Genomic DNA, 21,032 nt, shown 5'->3' on the forward strand with positions numbered 1-21,032 from the left:
AGAATTGTGTATACGGATTTTAACCATGGACACCTTTTCCAGAATTCTTTGTGAAAAATGGACAGGAAAACAAATCAGATTTATGCCTGTTAAGTAAACAATAAGTGCCTTTAACCCGTTCACGACAAAGCACGTTTTCGCCACGTTTGGCAGCTGTGTAGCATCCACGGAAGCCTCACAAGTGAGGCTAGCCGTGGATATTGGGATGAAAGCCCCCCTCAAAAAAATGGCCACCGCCGAACCGATCAACAATAGAGCTTAGGAAGCGATCAGCAATCGTTTCTTAAGCATAATGCCCTCCCAAGCCAAGTTGCTCAGAGCGGTTGTCTGAGTCTGAGGAACAGGGATTTAAATCCCCCGACAAAAAGCAGGCCAAGGTACAACTCGGAGCAACTTGGCCTGGGTAGACCAATGGCTTCTGTGTTAGAAGTTAAAGGTCCGTAAGAGTGATATTCTGGTGTATACGCCAGGCATCTTTAGATTAAAGACAGCAAAAGCAGAAGGTGTGAATTAAAAGCCTGCTTGTGTTACAGATGAACATTTCTGTTAGTCATTTTGGTAGGCTTCACGCAAATATGTCTAGAAGCATTGTTATTCTACAACCTGCCTCTCACAAAGCCAGCTCGACAAGTTAAATGTCTGCTCTCAGGAAAGTATAGTTTATTAAGGGTGCAAGAATAAATTAGACAATTAAAACCAGTGCTAAACATTAATATTCAACAGGAGGGCAGTTCTGGTTCTAGATCAGGTCCTGCTTGCAGTTTCCAATTATAACCCTATTCCATTGATTGTACAATTTATCTGAATTTCCTGTTGGCCAGACAAGCTTACACTGAACAACAATGCTGCATATATCACAATAAGAAAATGGATTGAATGCCATGTCAGCATTCCTGAAACTAGTTGTCCTTTGACAAGATGCATTGTCTATTTTGTGTATCCACACTTCCTCACACAGTTTACTCCCCAGAGCAAAATTCCAATGCTTTGAATTTAGGTGGTTTTTGGAATGTAAAAATAAATAGAGTGGCTATTCTGTTCTTATCAAGACCTTCCCTGATCCCTGTCAAGAGAAACCGGCTGCAGCTGTAACCTGTAGCATGACCTGGCCACAAAGAGCAGCTTCTGTTTGTGCCAGCTCCATTCTCTATTCACAGCTGCTCATATTCATCCGTCATATGTCAGCATTTTTAATTCATTTTAACATAGGCTAGTAGAAGAAACACTCCTACATATTTATACCCATCTCAGAGGTAGACCTTTGGAAAGATGGATAGGTGTGTGACAATACACAGGCCTATGTTGAGGTCTTTTGATCCTAAAAGCGCCCTCATTTCAGTCCTCATTCAGGAACTGTACCACATAGCTGGCCCACTGGCCCATTTTTTGTGGGCAGTGGGGATCATTGGCCAGATGGGGTGATCACCAGATCTCTCTCAACTAGCCAGGGAACTGTAAGATCAATGGAGGTTTGTGTTGTTGGCCACCATAAGATGTCTCTTCAGGTATGGAGGGTGGGTGGTCACTCCTCTGACCCATCCCACCACTGGCTCTGCCCATTCCCACATCTGACTTTGTATTCCCACACCTCTAGCCGCACTTCCCAACACAGGTGCCCTGATTTGGACACCTGAAATGTTGGGGGTATGGTACAGTATACGATTATCTAAAGCATACTGCAGACAGTTAAATGTGGCAGAACTGTATATTTTACAGAACACATCCTTGCGCAATAAAGCTGTTGAAATGGAAGAGAACATACGGCAGCTTTCCTTTTAGTGGCCAAAAACCACCACAAGAAGAATGCAATACGATATAAGTCTCAGTCTGCCATATTGTTAGTGTGAATTGCTGTAAGTTATATTTATGTAAAACGAGAACTGGAAATTCTGCACATTTATGTTTGGTGACGTTGTTTGTAAATTTAATTACCCCAAAACCCTTTAATGTGTCATCGTTTAATTAGAGAGATTTTATAGAGCAACCTTTCAATCATGGTTATCAATGTTCACAATACAAGCATTGATTTATCTGTTTGAGGTTATTCGTTAAAGGGATAATTCACAGGCAAATTATGTCTTAAATTCCCTCTTTCACTATTCATTATATTGAGCACTGGCGAGTTTCTCCAGCAATAAGGGCTCGGATGTCCCTGTATAATGCATAATTTGATGGGTTAGGAGAATGGAAAATGTCACTGATTTAACTATACAACATAGAGGGCTACCTTAGCTCTTCCTACAGCAGAAGCTGGTTATGGTTGGACATTGTAATATAAACGAAAGATTTGAAACCACAATTCTTCAGCAAACTCACACTTTCAGTGGTTGTGAAAATCTGCTTTGCTTATGATGGTTTGACAGAATCTACTTTGGCTTCTGTGTTCTTCCTTATGTATGTTACTAATATTAATTTGTATCTTATTTGTGTTGGAAACAATATGTATGTGGTTTTTGCATAATCATTTTCAAAGCTGGACATAAAAATAGCCATGCGCCCAACGTGGGGCTCGAACCCACGACCCTGAGATTAAGAGTCTCATGCTCTACCGACTGAGCTAGCCGGGCTACACAGCATTAGTTGTCATAGCCAGATATCCAATACTATTCTTCCCAACATATTCACAAATGGAAGCTCATTGTTATTGCACTTACCTTGGATTTTGTGGAAGTTCACTCCATGTCCCTTCTTTTCCTGTTTGGTACGTCAGAAAAAACAGGCTGACTTTAAAGGTGACAAATTAGCGTAGAATCTGCTTTGGTCACCTGGAAACCTGTATGACGATTGCCTTTTTGGAAACAAAATCTCTTTATATCTTATTATAACCGCCTTTTGGAACTATCATGTTATTTTGGTTGGTGGTAATATACATACAGTTTCTGTGTGATAAGCTAGACAACCCTGTGATTAAGAGGCTCATGCTCTACATTTTTTGTGGTTTTGTTTTGGAAGAACGCATACTAAAGTAGTCCTTACCAATTGTAAAATATTTTGGACCTTTTGCTAGCTGTAGGGGAATTGCTGAGCCTCTCTGTGTTTGCAAGATCAATTTGAGTCGCCACTAGGGAGTGATTATTAGTTGGGCATCAATGTGAGCCTGCGTAGTGGTCAGTGATGAGTTCACACTTTACCTATAGAAGCCAACACCTTTGTCAGTACAAAATACCTAGTTTAAGGAAAACCATGCTTCCCATGATACCACATAATTAAGTAAATGAAAAAAACAGGATAAGGCTAGGTTTCCACTTGGGCTTTTGTCCTGCGTTATTTTCTTGATGAAAAACGCCAGGAAAAACGCCAAGCAAACTGCCACTGCATTTACCTGCGTTTTGGCGTTTTTTTCTGGAGTTTTTTCTGGCGTTTTAGCCTTTCTGTGGAAATTGCTTTTTTGACCTTAGGAAGTTTTTCCAGCCTTTACACGTTAGAATTTTCACCCAGCTAAAAGGGATTAGGATAAATGGCAAGTATCTGCCCCCTCCTGATGTCATTTCCTTGGTAGAGTTCTACTTAAACGCCCCGGCGGACCCTTTTGTCTCTTTTCTGTGGTTTGTAAGGCACGCTTTATTCCGAATGTCTGCTCCTCTAGGAAGATTGGCCCCAAATGATGGTGCAAATTGTTTGCTGTTGCTTTTGGCACGCAGGATCCAGTTGATGCGTCGCGTATGTTTGTTTGTAATGGCATGTTTGTTCCAAATGGTGTAAAATTCAATATGAACTTTGTTTTGTGTGAAACTGTTTGTTTCCAGCCTATTTCTCGTAGGACACACAGATACTGGGTCCATCCTCTTTATTGTAACTGTGGAAGAAAACGCCATAAAAAGGCCAAGGCAATAAACCCACATGGCTTTTTCATGGCGTTTTTTCTCTCCCATAGACTTCTATTGGAGAAAAACGCCAAGATTTCCTTGCAAAAAACACCAGAGTGTCAACATGCTGCGATTCTGAAAAACTGCCACAGAGCCCAAAAAAGCAGAAAAACAGAACAGCTAACATCTGGCCGCAGCGTTTTTTTCACAAAAAAAAGCCGTGTGGCTGAATTGGCGTTATTATGGCCGTTTTTAGCAAAAAAAAACCCAAGTGGAAACCTAGCCTAAGGCTGTTTTAAGTAGGGGGAGGAGGGATCTGTAACATCATAATTACTCAGACTTTTTTATTACATGTTCCTCGGCAGGTGCACAACAGATGCGGCTTATTTGTTGTGATTGTTTTTTTGCAAATTTGTTTATTTATTTTCCATCTTATAGATGTAACAGATGTAAACTATATGGAACTTTATAGCTGACATTACAGAACAGAGAAGGTATAGTGAATAAAATAAAGTAAAATAAAAGTGAATGAGTTGCTTGAAACTGCCCTTACATATTTACGTGGGACCTGAGTAAAGCAGATAGTTTGATGCTAAAATATACTACACATCATTATTTGTCTTTGCCTTTCAGCATTAAATTGAATAAAATAAAACTTAAAATTAGTCTGCAGTTTAATGTCATTTTTAAGCGTAAGGTAAAGTTTGATAATTCAGTTGATAAGTAAACCAACAGGTATATAAAAATGTCACTACGTGGTGCAAATTTAAATAAATGTAAATAAATATATAAGCCTTCTTTCCTTCCACTGGCCACCAGCTTGCTGAAATCATAAGTGTCCACTATTTCATATATATAAGTGACCAGTCTTAGGCTGCAGCAGATCACTTGCTACCTCAATGATGTCAATTTACAACCCTAAAGACTAATATCTGTATACTGAAAAAAAAGGTAGTAAAACCCACACTGCTGTTTCTCTGCCAGAATAGCGAGGAAGGACTCATAGTAAGATGTGGGGATGCAGAGGGGTTATTTAGTGGGCTAAGCCTAAGTTAACACCCTCCCTAAATACATAGCTGAGTATCCAGTTTTGAATGACCAAACTGGTAGCCCTAACTCAATTAAATATCAACATCCTCAAACACCTTTCTTGATGATTATTTTTATTTAAAATACTCTAATTTTAACAAATGTCTTAACATTCTCTCTAGGTGACGGGCGGGTGGCGTATTACAGCCTAGGCCGACTAGGCCCAGGCCTTGGGCGGCTGGTCCAGGCTAAAAAACAGGGGAGGGGGTTGCCCTCTTGAGTGACCAGTGCCCCCAGTGTGCCTCTGCTGATCTCCCCCAATGAGCCCATTTCCATATAGAGGCTTGGAGGTCTTTAAGTCATGGAGCGCTGGGATGTGATGTCATTTCCTGGTGCTCTGCAGGGAGGAAGGGGGCAGCTAGAAGTGCTGCCCTGGGTCAGGCCTAGGGCAGTATCCAAGGTAAGTATGTCACTGGTGACTGGTTCATTTTAAGTGACACAGGTTAACACTTTTATGAAAGGCACAACACACGAAATAAAGCAACAATTGAATCCACCATTCAACCCCCCTACTTAGTGTGTTATTGTTATTGCTTATGGACACATTTCCCTTCATTTCCCACATTTCCCTACTGTCAGCCTAAACAGGAAGTTGTACCAACCTGGACTCTGTTTTATCAGTGCAACATAGTATTCCATCTGCATTTAACACTATAGATTGTTTAAAAACATGCAGTTCTTCCTCAAATATCCTAGAATAGGGCAGAAATTTATTTGATTCAGCAACAAAAAATGGCTGAATTGTATAATGAATAATTAAAGTGGTTCTACAAATAGTATTGATTTACGTTTTTACCATACAAGGCCATAGAAGCTTCCCCAGGAGATCATCACCATAACTTGGAACTCTCTGGGTTTTGCCATCATGAAAAAAGTGATAAAGTGATGCAGAATATTGTTAATTGTAAAAAATAAACAATAAAAAAATAAGCGTTCATGGGGTAGAAATATCTCAACAAAAAGCTAACACTCAGGTTTGTTTTTCAGCAGAATGCATACAGGTCCACCCATGATAGATGAATGGCTTTGTGAAGTCAAGTCTCAACGCCTGTTTTATTTATGCATAGTACACATCTGGAGCTGTCAACGGTCCCAGGAACTCAGTCAGCTGTGGATATCATTAATGGATCCTTATCAAAGTGATCCATCTATTGCTTACCTTTTTAGCCTTAACATTTAAGAGAAAACTGATTGGTGGCGTCCTTTAAGTGTGTACACTGAGGTTGGCAAGCTGGTGCCATCCAAGTGGGGCACATGCTAAATACTGAAAGTCCTCACATATGTCTCTTACAACATACACAAGGAGAAAAATACCACATGAGAGAGGGTGTACGACCTGGTTGAGGTACTATTTCCTCTTCATTTGACAGGCCATCCCTGTCTCACTAGCTATAGTGCAGAACCCAACTTTTCAGAACATGTGGCTTTTACTTACATATATATATATATATATATATATATATATATATATATATATATATATATATATATATATTGTGACAGAAGGGCAGGTATAGTAGTGGATGTGCAGTATTTATGGCCTGCTTTGGCTATTTTTGTTTGACCTTACAAGTCAAATTTAAGCCCCAGGGAAAGGTAAGCACAATAAATAAATAAATATAAGTGTGAGACTTATAAATTGTGTGATGGGTCCCTGGGGTGGAGTTCCAGAAGAGCTGGGTGGGCTGGTGCTCCAACAGCCTTATAAAATCCAGACCAGGATTTACAGGTGACTAACTACAGCTCACCTGGTCTAATTAGGAGGGTTTAAAAAGACCAGCTTGGTGCAATTCACTCTCCTTCTAATTCCAGCCAAGAAAGCTGCTGAGCAAAAACCTTGCTGGTTTCATTATGTTTGGTTGCAGTGTTTTGTTGGGAAGTGGGAAGTCACCCCAACCTAAAGAGAGAAAACCCTGTGTTTAGTAAGTGCTCAGAGGAACGAGGAGTTATTTTGTTTATATTGTATTTTGGTTTTGCTGCTGATTTGAAGAAAATAAATACATCAATTTTAGCTGGATCTGGAATTGGCTTTTATTTTACCCTAGAAAACAAGTGGTTCTTAAAGATCTCTGACAAACTCAGTGTGCTCTAAAGGATGTACAGTCACAATTTCTCTTATATAATCTCTACAGTAAACACAAGTGTGGAGGTGGGTGTATGGAAGACAGTTGGCAATTGGATCATTTGTTTTGTACCAGCTAGTTTTTTTCTTAACCTTGACTATATAACCTATTGTATAGAGAATATTAATTATCAATTTATCAGTATGTTAGACAAAGGAACTATGGTGTCAGGAGAGAATCCATTATGCAAGATGGATGGCATACCACTAACAGGAAATGCCAGAGGCTTCCTTATTACAAAACAATTGGGTTTTGTTGTTTTCTTTCTCTAAAGTTTCACCATCGTATATATACCCTATATGGAAAAAGTATTGGGACACCTGACCATTACACCAACAGGAACTTTTATGACATTACATTCTAAATACACAGATAATAAGTTGTAATTGCCCCCCCCCCCCCTATGCAGCTATAACAGCTTCCACTCTTCTGGGAAAGCTTTCTATTAGATTTTGGAGTGTTTCTCTAGCAATATTTGCCCATTTATTGAGCAGAGGTAAAAGGGACATACCAAGACATTTTGGACAATGCTATGCTTCCAACGTTTTGGAACCAGTTTGGGGAAGGTGCTTTTCTATTCCAGCATGACTCTGCCCCAGTGCACAAAGCAAGGTCCATAAAGATAGGGTTTCACGATTTTGGTGAGGAAGAACTCGAGTGGCCCGCACAGAGCCCTGACCTCAACCCCATTGAACACCTTTGGGATGAACCGGAACTGAGATTGTGAGTCAGGCCAGCTCGTCCAACATCAGTGCCTGACCTCACAAATGCTCTACTGAATGAATGAATGAAAATCCCCACAGAAACACTCCAATATCTTGTGGAAAGCCTTCCCAGAAGAATGGAAGCTGTTATAGCTGCAAAGAGGGGACCAACTACATACTAATGTCTATGTATTTAGAATGTAATGTCCTAAAAGTCCCTGTTGGTGCAATGGCCAGGTGTCCCAATATTTCTGTCCATATAGTGTATATATTAAATATATATGTATAATGTGTGTGTGTATCCATATGCATTTTGTTCATATATTGTATAGTATAAATATTATTTGTGTTGCTGCAAATAAACAGTGTGTGCAAAATTTTGGTGTCTTGGAATTCAGTCCATTAGGGGATAAAATGTCCGTACAAGGTCACAATAACAGTGTATAATGTAACCAGACTCAACACAGATTCTAACAGAGACCAGGAAGTGACATTCCCACTCATCTCTTGAACCATGGGACTTTTGAATATCTTGCATGCCTGCATTTTTCCACTTATCTTCTACTGCGTGCTATCTTCACCGTCACTATTTCAACAACGCAAACGCTGGCATTTATAGAACGGTATTTCAAATGTTTAAATGCTAATGTAACAATAATCATAAAAGAATTATGAAACTATTCTAAAGTTATATAAATAGCTAGTCACCTATAACAAATGTGCTGTTTCTTTGTACATTAGCTCTTTAGAGCTGGGCAGGAGTAAAAGCTGCCCAGGGGTCATGTACTCCACAGGGACCTACAACAACAAGTATGTCCAGTGTAGCAATAATGCTGATGGGTCATGCTAAGCAATGTAAAATATTTTGGTAGTTTTATGGCTCATTAAGGTTTTTTTCTATTTAGCGTATGATTTTTTGTCATTCTTTTCAGTTCAGGTCTCTAAATGGTGTCTATTGATTAAGATCATGAAACATTTAATATCACTATATCACATGAAGGGCCAACCCCCATACACTGGTCAGGTTCTGACCTTGCAGGTGTCTGTTATCTCATAGAGCCTAAGGGGTGTCTGTCACATGTGATAAGATAAGGGACTAGCTTGCCCCCTGTCCAGAAGCAAGGTCTTCCTCTTTCAAACTGATGATTGAGTAATTGGGACATACCCCGTGCCTGAGTGATACAATAGGAGAGGACAGGATGCAGACTTTCTACCTAATACATCCTGAAGTCAAGGAAATTACCCTGATGCTAATGAAACATTCTAAAGCAGAAACAACATCATCATTATTCTAATTCTAATATATAAACATGGAATATGGTGACATTTAAGAGGTCATTTGAGTTGGTCTGTATTAAATAATAAATACATGTTGTAAATATGTATCCTGTGACTTGTGTCAGTCCAAAAAGTATATTATTAATATTACAAACATTAATATAGTTTAAAGATGAGCCTTTATTTCTATTTTGTATTCCCCACCTTATACTGTAGGTATAAATTAATGATTGGAAAAAAATAACAATTAATTATTAATGTTGCATTTTCACTTATTTGATCCTAACAGAGGATAGTTCCCCCAAGCATTAAACATATTTTGAATTATAAATGAATGAATATCCTAATAGGAAAGCTATTATTAAATAATAAAAATAGATATAAACAATTTACTAAAATATATACCTATTCCAAAACACAGAGCCTCACTGAGCTTTTACTGCTGTTGATGTACACAATGGTACTTCAATGCATGCCAAAGACGTGAAAACTGGATAATTTTGATTATTTATTATTTTACATCCATATTCAAATGTCTGTCAAAATCAATTCTTTTTACAATAAAAGACTTTCACGTATATGCGGTACCATTAGCTTCTAATGTTTAATTGATACTATGAGGTTTACATCTCAGCTGCTCCTTGAAAATTGAATAATTGAAAAGTGGAAACCATATCTCCAGTACCGCCATATCAGCAAGCATTTGCTTCCCAGCATAGGGGAGATCCTGGTGTGGTGCCCCCTACCGGTTTCCGGCCCTAGGCAGCCACCTATTTTGCTTGTATGGTAAGGCCAGCCAACAGCCTAACAGTGGGGCGCAGATCGTTAATCCTGTTTTTGAACCACAGTCATATCATGGGATACTCAAGCTATCATTTGGACTTTAATACAGTACCTGAGTGGTCCCTTTACATTTTCATAGTGCCCCTTTACAAATTCATGGGGGTATTCTGCAGAATCCCCCAATGCATTTACACCTCCCACTGCCCCCTAAAATAGTTGTTCTAGATTTATGTGCTTCACCAAACACATTTCCTGACATGTGGTATACTTGCCTCCTGTCACTTTCAGCAATTGCTTACTGAATGCATATCAAAGTTTTTAAAACACATTCATCGTTCCGGAGGCTGCCTGGGATGCTGGCGTGTCCCTTTAAATTATGCAGGTTAATGCTTAATGTTCCATTAGATTGTACAGAAATACATACTTTTGTATCAGTTCCATACTTCCCACAAATTAGGTATATAGGGATTTTACTGTATACGATTGTTTTTGTTCGGCGGTCCTTCTCAAGTTGAGGCACTGAAAAGGGTCCAATTGTTTTCTTGAATTCTTTTCATTGTTTTCTTCCTTCTTTTCTTCCCAGATGAATTGAAATATCCTGTTCTGTGGAGGCTGCATGTCAAACGTGTTCATTTTTTTACAAGATGTAATCTGAAGTAACATCGTATTTCTGGAAATGGTATCATTGCTGCAACACTTAATTACCCACTCCTGATCCAATATAGGATACCAAATAGTTCAGATGTTGTTACTATGGTGTGTTTGAGAAAGTTTCCCACCATGGCACCATTGTTGAGTTACAAATATACTTATTCAAGGATCCATATAGATAGATAATGAATGCAGAATCTCTGTGTACACGTGTTCCGATTTATAAAGATTTTGAAGATAAATACTTTGAAACAGGCAATAAGATAGATAGATAGATAGAGACAATTGCCTCATTGTATCCCATCCATCAAATACCAGCCGTGTCTGAGATTTTTCTTCTGTTACTTACAATAAGCCCCCAAGACAGCAATATTAGTCATCTTACCTTCTTGACCTTTAGTGTCCAGTGTCTGCGGAGTGTACTGAATTTCCTAATGATGTCAGCCAATTTGAATGATGATTTAGTGATGATTCTTCACATGGCGTGGGGGGGGGCTCAATTTGTATCACTGACAGTTTGTAACCTGATTAGAATTGTGTGCCCTTGAAACCTTTAACCAGATACAGCACCAAGCCTGAAGTGTCATTAAATGTGTTTATTGAAATTTGAACTTTTTGTTCCTCTTTTAGTACAATTGATTTAAAGACAAGTGGTTTAATGTTGAAGTAAGGACCCCTAGGTCTATGTCATTTTTTTAAAGAATGCAAAACTCAAAGATCACAGAACATAATCACTTAAAAGCCAGCAAGGGAAGAAGCCAACATCTGCTTCATGCATTTCACTCAAATTGCCACTTCTTCATACAAAAAGTGAAAGGTCATCTTAAATCAAGTAACTTTATATTGCCACTTGGCCAAAATGGATATTATTAAGATACTATTCCTTAAATATCTGATACTTGATATTATATAGTGATAGAGGTGATATTAGTAAGCAAATGATGATAAAAATGTACAAATAGGATTTGTCAAATAGCTTTTATTTGCCATGATATTGTATGTTTCTGCTTGTGAGAATGAAATGAACAAATGACGGAACAAGCCAATCATTCTTGATAATCTAATCACAACATTACTACATGGGACTTCATTTTGCCAAAACTCATGGTATCAGCAAATGCAGTAATTTGGATTTATGATAACTTCCTTATACCCGAACACAATGATTAGGCAATGCTCTGTTTCAACAAATATAAATCTAAAGTGTAGATCTGAATTATCTTTTTATTTCAAGGCTAAATGTATGTCCTTCATTACTAACGCAGAGAACAGTTTGTTCTTTGGCATTTCAGGAATTAATATGAGAGGGAGGAAGGTGGGTTTAGAGCGAATCCCTGAGGAGAAAAAGAACATTGGAAGCGGAGGAATTTCAGATACGTTGAGATGAATAACTGCAACATGAAATAATTAGGAACATTGTACATTTTCCAGGAAGTCAAAGCAAGACGCTTAGTGGGCAGCATGGAATGGATGTGGAGATACAAACAACCTTGCTCGCTATCAATCAATCAAGCCAAATCACATGTTAAGTTGTTCCAGAGAGCCCCAAGAACAATGAAAGCATATTAAAGTACTTTCAAATGCATTATTCAAACCTGAAAAGAAATGTACTTACCTTATGAAAAGGCAGCAACTCCCTTCCACGCTCTGATGTTATCCACTCCTGATTGAACATATTGAAAGCCATATTGGCCTTTTACAAGATGCATACATTCCACATGTTGCTGACAAGCACATGTGAAGTTCTGCCATGCAGGATGTATAAACAGTAGGGAATAAGTTATTCAGTTATACACAAGATGACCAAAAGTATGTGAATACCGGATCATCAAACCTATATGAGTTTATTGGACATCCCATTCAGAAGCCATGAGCATTAATATGGTGGTGGTGTTCCCACTTTGCAGCTATAACAAACTCCACTCTTCTGGGCAGACTTTCCACAAGATTTTGGGGTGTTTCTGTGGGAATTTGTGCCCATTCAGCCAAAAGATTTGTGTCGGGCACAAGTTGGACGAGAAGGTCTGGCTCACACTCAGTTTTCCAATTCATCCCAAAGGTATTCTGTAGCCAGGGATTTGCATGCTTTCAGGTAAACGAAAAGCATATATCAGGACCCACATCCAGGAACCTGCAGGCTACTGCCAAAAGGGCCCTTTAATACTCCTTAAGGGCATTCTACTCTAAGGAAGTAGATCTATATATTCCAGAGCAGGTTTTGCACTGGTAAAAGTGAGTGGGACCAGTAAACATATTACTTTAATCCACTCTATCGCAGTTTTACTACACCATACTACTTTTTAATTCGTTATGAAGGCCACAAAGGGCCATCATAGTCATGTTACTTTTACTCCTTCATGACAATTGACGTGCCAGACATGTCACAGAAGATCATCCGGTACCTTCCGGTAGATCATCCGGTAATACCATGACCTTCCAGGCACGTGCCTGGAAGGTCATGGTATTAAATCAGTTTAAAAAGCATGCATCCGTCGCTTAATTTGCTTAGCCAGTGTTGCTCCAATAACTTTTATAATCGTAACGATAACCATCCACTCCAAGAAAATAGAACAAAATGTAAAAAAATAATGAAATTTAATAAAATGTAAAAATAGGTGCCTAAACACCTCATGCCCCTCCAGTTAGAATTATTCATTAAAAAACCTTTCTTGCCTCAAAGTATAAAACTAAGAAAAGTGTAGAATGTGGGCATTTTACACCCATATAAAATAGCAATACGGTAGTTGTACTTATTGCCCTATAACTTGCAAAAAAATATAAAAAAGCATTAGGTATTTCTAATAAGAATGCATTGCTAAACACATCCACCAGGCAAGCTTAAAGCCTCTTTTTGCCTCTAAATCCACATTATGCCTGGATCCCTTACAGTTCATGTCTCCTGTGCTAGACGGCACAAATCATGGGCAAATATTAGAATCTATTTAGCAGTTTTTTTCATTACTATTTGTAGGTGAGTAAGAGTTTTTTTTTCTAATGATGGTCTCTAAAGAAAGCCCTTTTTTACTAACCCCCCAATATATACATTTGTGTGAGTACAGTAAATGAGAAAGAAGAAAATTACAGCTAAACAAAAACACAGCAGAAATGTTTAAACAGCCATTGTCACGAAGGGTACAGCATTTCAAAATGGTTTAAGCTAAGTATGTCCAAAGTGTTACCTCAATTTAAAGGCAAACATTTGAAGTAGGTATGAAGGATGTTAAACCTGTAAGGCTAGGTTTCCACTTGGGTTTTTGTCCTGCATTTTTCTGCGTTTTGGCGTTTTTTTCTGGAGTTTTTTCTGGCGTTTTAGCCTTTCTGTGGAAATTGCTTTTTTTGACCTTAGGCAGTTTTTCCAGCCTTTACAAGTTAGAAGTTTCACCCAGCTAAAAGGGATTAGGATAAATGGCAAGTATCTGCCCCCTGATGTCATTTACTTGGTAGAGTTCTACTTAAACGCCCCGGCGGACCCTTTTGTCACTTTTCTGTGGTTTGTAAGGCGTGCTTTATTCCGAATGTCTGCTCCTCTAGGAAGATTGGCCCCAAATGATGGTGCAAATTGTTTGCTGTTGCTTTTGGCAGGCAGGATCCCGTTGGTTTGTTTTTAATGGCATGTTTGTTCCAAATGGTGTAGAATTCAATATGAACTTTGTTTTGTGTGAAACTGTTTGTTTCCAGCCTATTTCTCGTAGGACGCACAGATACTGGGTCCATCCTCTGCATTGTAACTGTGGAAAAAACGCCATAAAAAACGCCAAGGCAATAAACCCACATGGCTTTTTCATGGCGTTTTTTCTCTCCCATAGACTTCTATTGGAGAAAAACGCCAAGATTTCCTTGCAAAAAACGCCAGAGTGTCAACATGCTGCGATTTTGAAAAACTGCCACAGAGCCCAAAAAAGCAGAAAAACGCCAAAGAGGACTGAAAAAACGCCAAACAAAAAAACGCCAAGTGGATATGGCATTCTGCGATTTCCTATTGAAGAACAGCTAACATCTGGCTGCAACGTTTTTTCACTAAAAAAACGCCAGGTGGTGCTATTGGCGTTTTTATGGGCGTTTTTAGCAAAAAAAACCCAAGTGGAAACCTAGCCTAAAGGCGGTGGTTCCTCATTATGCTGATCTGTTAAAATCCAAGCACAGTAGCCTGCAGTTTTGCTGCTTTTAAGAGGTAAATTAAACCCTGGGTGTACCTATATAAAGGTTCCAGGAAGCAGCAGCCATGACATTACCACCAAAAGATTCAGACACTGACATGACAAACAATGCACCCAGTACATACTCTGCTTTACGGTAAATCTGATACTATAATGGCTTTACCAGTATTTTATGTACATCCATGTGAGAATCAATAGAGTATAACCTGCCGAGAGCAGGGCCCTCTACTCATTCTCTACCGGTACATTCAAACTGTGTTAATCTTATTGTCAAATTGTATATTGTCAATTTAAATGTTATTGCTATTTTTCAACGTACTCCTATTGTACTGGCGCTATAGAATCTACTGGCGCTCTATGAATAAATGTAATGTAATAACAGAAGACTGATGCATTTATTCGGTAGGACTTGTATTTTACAGAATATTTCTCTGTTAAGTATATCTGTGCACAGTTTTGTTTTTCAAAAAGCAAAACTAACCCTATGTAATAGTGTTGCGACCTATTCCTTGGCATGTGAGTCATATTAAATGGAAACATTTTGTGATTTGTACATGTGCATGAGTGTGTGCTTAATTTGGATTAATTAAGATAGTAACTAATCCTATTAACCTTATTATATAAAGATTAACCCTCCCAGTTTAACGCCAGCATCACAGTCCATTACCAATGTGGTTTTTGAAAATCCAAAGTTTGTTCAACCATAAATCTTAACAAACTAACATATATGTTGTATTTAGCGTCCCAGTTTCATGCACACCTGCCTCCTAATTTAATCCCTCCTTTTATTTCTTTTTTTTTTTCTTTCCTTCCCCCTTTTCCACCCCCTTTCAAACATGGCCATCTGCTTCCCAAAGTGCCAGCTGCTATCCCAAGGTGTCTCAAATCCCTTTTTACTGATATCATAATGAATGGTTTATGCATAACACAAGTGTCATAGAGGCATCGGCAGCACCACAGACAAAATTCTGCCTTGGGCAATCTGCCATTGATGTATTATTGTTGTAATGTATACAGTTTTAATTTTATTAGATTAAATATTGTTCACTGGAGCCAATTGATATCTTGCATTCACTTATAAGGAAGAACTTAGTTTTTCACCAGATTTTCTTTGATTTTATTTATTTTGGAATTTCCTTGGATTTTTTTTTTTTAATTCCCTTTTACTTATTTTACCTATATGATCCAGTTAAAGGGGATCTCCAACCATTTTTTTAATACTATCACATTAAAAAGTTTTTAAAAATGTTTTATTTTGTATTTCAAAACATTTCTAGTTTCTACTCATATTCTAGTTGTTTGCATAAAATAATGTTGCGTGGGCCGCACGAGAGAAAATATGGCCATTTACCTTAATAATGCATATTAATACAGGGTCAATTTGGCGATAATGAACAAAGGAGTGGACAAACAGTATTTTGATCAACTTTTATATGTAATTCTATCAACACTAAATTACTTAGAAAGAAAAACAAAGTCAGTCCACAAACCATTTAAAACAAGTTTAGCCAAATAATACTGCACAAGGATGGAGCACACTGCTGAGGATTTTGGTGGCCATTTTATGGAAATAAATAAAATAATAAGTAATCATAATAATAAGTAATCATACACGGGACGCCTGAAGATACAATTTACTGCCACTGATCCTTTTAATAAAATATGCAGATTTAAATAGAGTAAATAACACAAAACCTTTACTTTTCCTCTCACTGATTTCTGGGCCAAGAAAGTTTTGTCCTCTGAAGTGACTACATGAGAACACACCAGAACAGGGTCTGCCCCACCAACACCGAAAACAAACACACACACCAGGACAGGCTCTGCCACACTGACACCCAAACACACACACACCAGGACAGGCTCTGTCACACCGACACCCAAACACACACACACCAGTACAGGCTATGCCACACCGACACACTTTCACTTTACGTAGATGAGAAATCATAAGCTATCACCATATTAGGTCCTAAATTGTAGCTACCATGCTATTCTGGGCTTTTGACATGGACCTCTCATCTTTTTCATCCAGATTTTAACATGATTTAATGTCTTAATTAAACTACCTATATAATGTGTGTTTGAAATTTCCATCAGTGCAATTGGTTTGGAGGCATTTGGTATAAAAGTTAGGTATTATTTTACTTTCTTTCGATCTCGTGTAGGGCAAAACCTGCATTATTATTCTATCCCTGTCCTGAACCCACCTGCCTAATTCTGCTGCAAACAAAGTGATGGCATGTTCTAATAGAATAGATTAATCAAGAACACCCTATTAGAAGTGTAGGGTAAATTATTATTTAATACTGTTACATTGGTTTATTAAAAGTACTTTATGAGATTGTAAGCTTGTTTGAGCAGGGCCTTTCTTTCTATAACTGAAAAATTGATGTCCTTTTTGCCCACTGTACCACGCAGTGGAATATGATGGTGCTATATAAATCAATAAATAATAAGTATATTTAATGAGTATTTATAATAAGTAAAGTAACAGCCTCACTTTAAAACTGAAAAATTATTTATGCCCAATTTCAAATAACCTAATAGTAGACCTATTCGGTATTAAGAGATGGTGTTCCCTTTGCAGCAAGTGACAAGTATACACATCATAAAATATTGTTGCTTAGTGTTGAGTGACCTTTATACACAATACTCTGTAAAGTGAGTATGGAATGCGGGGCAGACAGCTGTTACCATGTGCATGCGACTGATTTTACACTGAATTATATGTGTAATAAATGGCAGATGACAAACGCAATGTTTTCAAACATTGCCTTTTCAGTGTTCCATGGCCTCCACATCCTCTTTCTAATTGTGAGTTGAAGAGAGAAAGTGCTAGAGATCATTATACATGATCCCCTGCAGCTGATCACACTCAGCATGCCAGAAAAATACTGGACTGCAGAGCCCTGCTTTCTGATCACTGTGTGATCAGCAGGCAGAGAGATCAGATGGGCAAACACAGTTTCTCCTTCTTTAAAAAAGATGATGATTAATAAATATTTGAAGGAGCCCATTGTAATGTCATAATTATTTTTGTTTCCTGCTAGTCACAATTGAGATCCCAAGGTCTACAAAGATCCCAGAGGGGTCACTAGCCATATTGCGCTGCTCTCTAATAAAAAGAAAAGGGGGAAAAGTAAAAAGAAAAATTCTTAAAAATTAAGGAACAGCCCAATCTCTACCAGTAGATGTATAAGAGAAAAAAAAAAAACAGAAAAACCTAAAAATGGTGCAAGGGAGTTTTATTTTGTGTCACATATTTTACAAGAGATTAATGGATAAATAGTTAAATCAAAAAAGTTAGACCAGCATTTAACAAATCCCAGGTAGCCCTGGCTCCTAGGTTTTAAGATATTGATATTTTATATTGATCGCTATGGCTTCACCGCTTTCTGTGCACAACTATCAAGCTGGCTCCACGATTTTTCTTTCTGGCTCCTAACCTCTAAAGAAAATTTGCCTAGCCCTAGGATGTCTGCTTTTTAGAAATATATAATTGTATGGAGTGGTTGAATATGAGAGCCCTATTAAGGGCCAGATTAAAAAATACTGCCTAAAAATAGTGTCTTCTAATATTTCCCTATTAAGAGATATTTGCAAGACAAGCAACTAAATATATTCTGAGATTCTTTTCTCTTTATATGAATTACATGTGCGCACTTATAATAGTTAAAAGTGGCAGAATTATTTTTTTCTTATTTTACATTGTAAATGTGCATTGTATATGAGGATGGTTTCTAAAACCCTACATGTTCTAAGAAATACTATATAGTTTGGAGGGATACTCCAAATGAGGATGAGAAAATGCTGAACTAAGTACAGAGAACATGCTGAAAACAGTACATGAATGTTTTTACGCAATTGAACTACTTAACTTAAAAACTCCCCTAATTAAGGAAGAAAATGTACATAAATGGGTAGAGATATAATGACAGGGGGACAAGAGAAAGCCGTAGACACAGAGTGGTTGATTGAATTAACCCTATGGTAGTTAAGACTCCATGACCTTCTGCTCTCTCCCACTCCTCAAATTGCCCCAGGCCACAGGATATTGGCTGTTAGTCACTGGGTCAGGTGTCCCTCAGTCAGCCATGGAGAGCAGAGCATGGGATGCAATCTGGTGCCTACAGCTGGCCTCACATTAACCTCTTCCAGGACAACAAACCATATCAACGCAAGCTTTTATCCGTTATAGTTGAAGGGCGGGTTTTCTCTTTACGGAACAATAAAAATTATAAAAGGGAAATCTGCATGTGATAACGGTAGGAGCTGAATGTAAAACACTTGATATCTGTCCCTCATTTAATGGTGTTTAAAACAGTTTTTTGTAGCTGATTGTTTGTAAAATAATATGCGGAAAGAAAGTGGCGCTCAAGGAAGAAAGAGGTGAGCAAAAGAGATGGAATGCTTGCGTCCTATGGTGGGGGCTATGGCTAAATTTGAGCAGGCAAAGCTTGGTAAGCACAAGCAGCAAAGCCAAGGTGATAGATCCAGTAAAACTGCAGTGGCTGCAGTAGACAACATTCACGATGATAACTCGAGTTCCTTGGATAGCACTATTTCAGCAAGCGAAACCGATATTGCAAGTGCCCAACTTCACGTACCATCTGTGGAACAATAAAACCATTTCGTAACTATAATTCATCTGAACATGTTCATGTTGATGATTGCCAATCTTTGCAATCCTCTGATAATGTTCCATTTTTTTTCACTGATGCAAACTATTGGCCAGAAATGGTTGAAGACAGCATAAAAGTTCAGTTAATCGACAGAGGGTCTTCATCTGTTCAACATCACAATGGACCACTCCCAAAAGACAGTCATAAAACATAATTTTCAAGTTATTGGTTTTACAAAATTCTCAAAAAAAAAAATCAAAAAAATGCATTTCTGTTTTCCATGCCGATTATTCCATAATTATAAATGTTTTGAGAAGGAAGAGTAGAAGAATAGAAAAACAGTTTTGGTTATAATCAGATTTTAATGGAATGAAAGGAATTAGATATGAGACTGCAAAATCAATTGACTATTGATTCAGTGACTAATTCTGGAAATTTTCAATAGTTGATGATCCATAACATCTTTTGATCTGAATACACACAGAAATGCAACCAGATAGCCAAAAAAATTCCTTATCTGTCACCCTTAATTCAAAATGAATGCATTACTTTACTAGAGAATCATGTGTGTTTTGCTATAATGGAAATAATAAAGAAAGCAAAGAGCTAAAAGATGGTTCCAACAAAATGGCAGACACCAAAAATGACGCTAGGTGCATCATTGCAAGCCTTATGGATTATTCTTTCTTTCCTTTTTTGTACTTATGGAGTCCTATTTTGAATTAAACCGTACTTTTAAAAACCAGGCCTAGTCTTAGATATTTCTCATAATAATATGGGTGGTTTCGCTACATTATTAGAGACTCTGATGAAAGAGGCCAAGGAAAAGGCCCAAACAAGTTGTCGCACCAATAACATTGTGGGAGAAACAAATTCATCGGTGAAAATAGTGCAAGAGATGCTGGTCTTGCGTTGCTTACAGAAATTGACCGAATATGTCAACCGATTTGAGTTTTTGTGTGCTGCTTAGTGCCAACGAAGATCACTATATTCGTGATCAGAAATGGAAAATGAAGAGGATTTTTTGGAGCTTTTTAAAATTCATTGTAAAGCGGTATTTGGTTGAAAGTTTTACCAACATATCGTGCTTAGAATATTTTTAACAGTTAGAGTGTCTGTAGCCAGTTGTGTGCTGAGTTTTTACAAAGCTCACACTTATAAAGTCACTTACTACACATTCTACAATGGGTCGTGCAAAAAAGAATTGGTGAAATATATTTTAGTTTTCCGACTATGATTAGAATGGACCCAGGTTTCCATTTGTAAAGCCTCCTGGCAGCCTGAATTTGGCGCCAGTTAACTTTTTCTATTGCATTAGGAAATCTTTATCGATAAAAAAGGAAATGCTCTTTATCAACAAATACTATAGTCATGAGTTGGACTTAACCTTACAACCAGATATATTGGGGGAGTGGTACAAGGAGGGGGCTTGAAACTCTGGTCACACCACTGATATATCGTGCTATGCCATCACAGCTGCAAGATGGTCTGCACAAGCGCCCACCGTCCTCTGCACCATGTCACAAAATGCTCTGCTCAGTGGGGCATTTATGTGGGCTGCTGGTGAACCATCACCCTGGACAATGCCACTAACACTGAAAGTAAGGAGGTATATTTCAAATACATAGTTCAGTAAATGATAGCATGCTATAAGTTCATATAGATAGATTTGTTGGCTATGTTTGAGTATATTCCTGATGCTCATGCCTATAGCCTGATGACTGTATCAGGCTCTTCTACGTTATTAGGATTTTAGTATAGCTTGATCCGACAAACCAAACTGAAGTATCCCGCTATCCCGGTGCCATTATCTACA

The 21,032-nt window shown here is 38.0% G+C and overlaps 1 non-coding gene across 1 annotated transcript; it reads right to left on the reverse strand.

Moving 5' to 3' along the window:
• Positions 1-2,494: 2,494 nt before the first annotated feature.
• Positions 2,495-2,567, reverse strand: TRNAK-CUU (transfer RNA lysine (anticodon CUU)). The gene has a single exon. It is a non-coding gene; the product is annotated as a tRNA-Lys (tRNA).
• Between the last annotated feature and the right edge of the window lie 18,465 nt (positions 2,568-21,032).

This window comes from Sceloporus occidentalis, unplaced genomic scaffold (assembly GCF_023333645.1).
Source record: "Sceloporus occidentalis isolate IW3139 unplaced genomic scaffold, rSceOcc1.0.p SCAF_53, whole genome shotgun sequence".
NCBI classification, from domain to species: domain Eukaryota; kingdom Metazoa; phylum Chordata; class Lepidosauria; order Squamata; family Phrynosomatidae; genus Sceloporus; species Sceloporus occidentalis.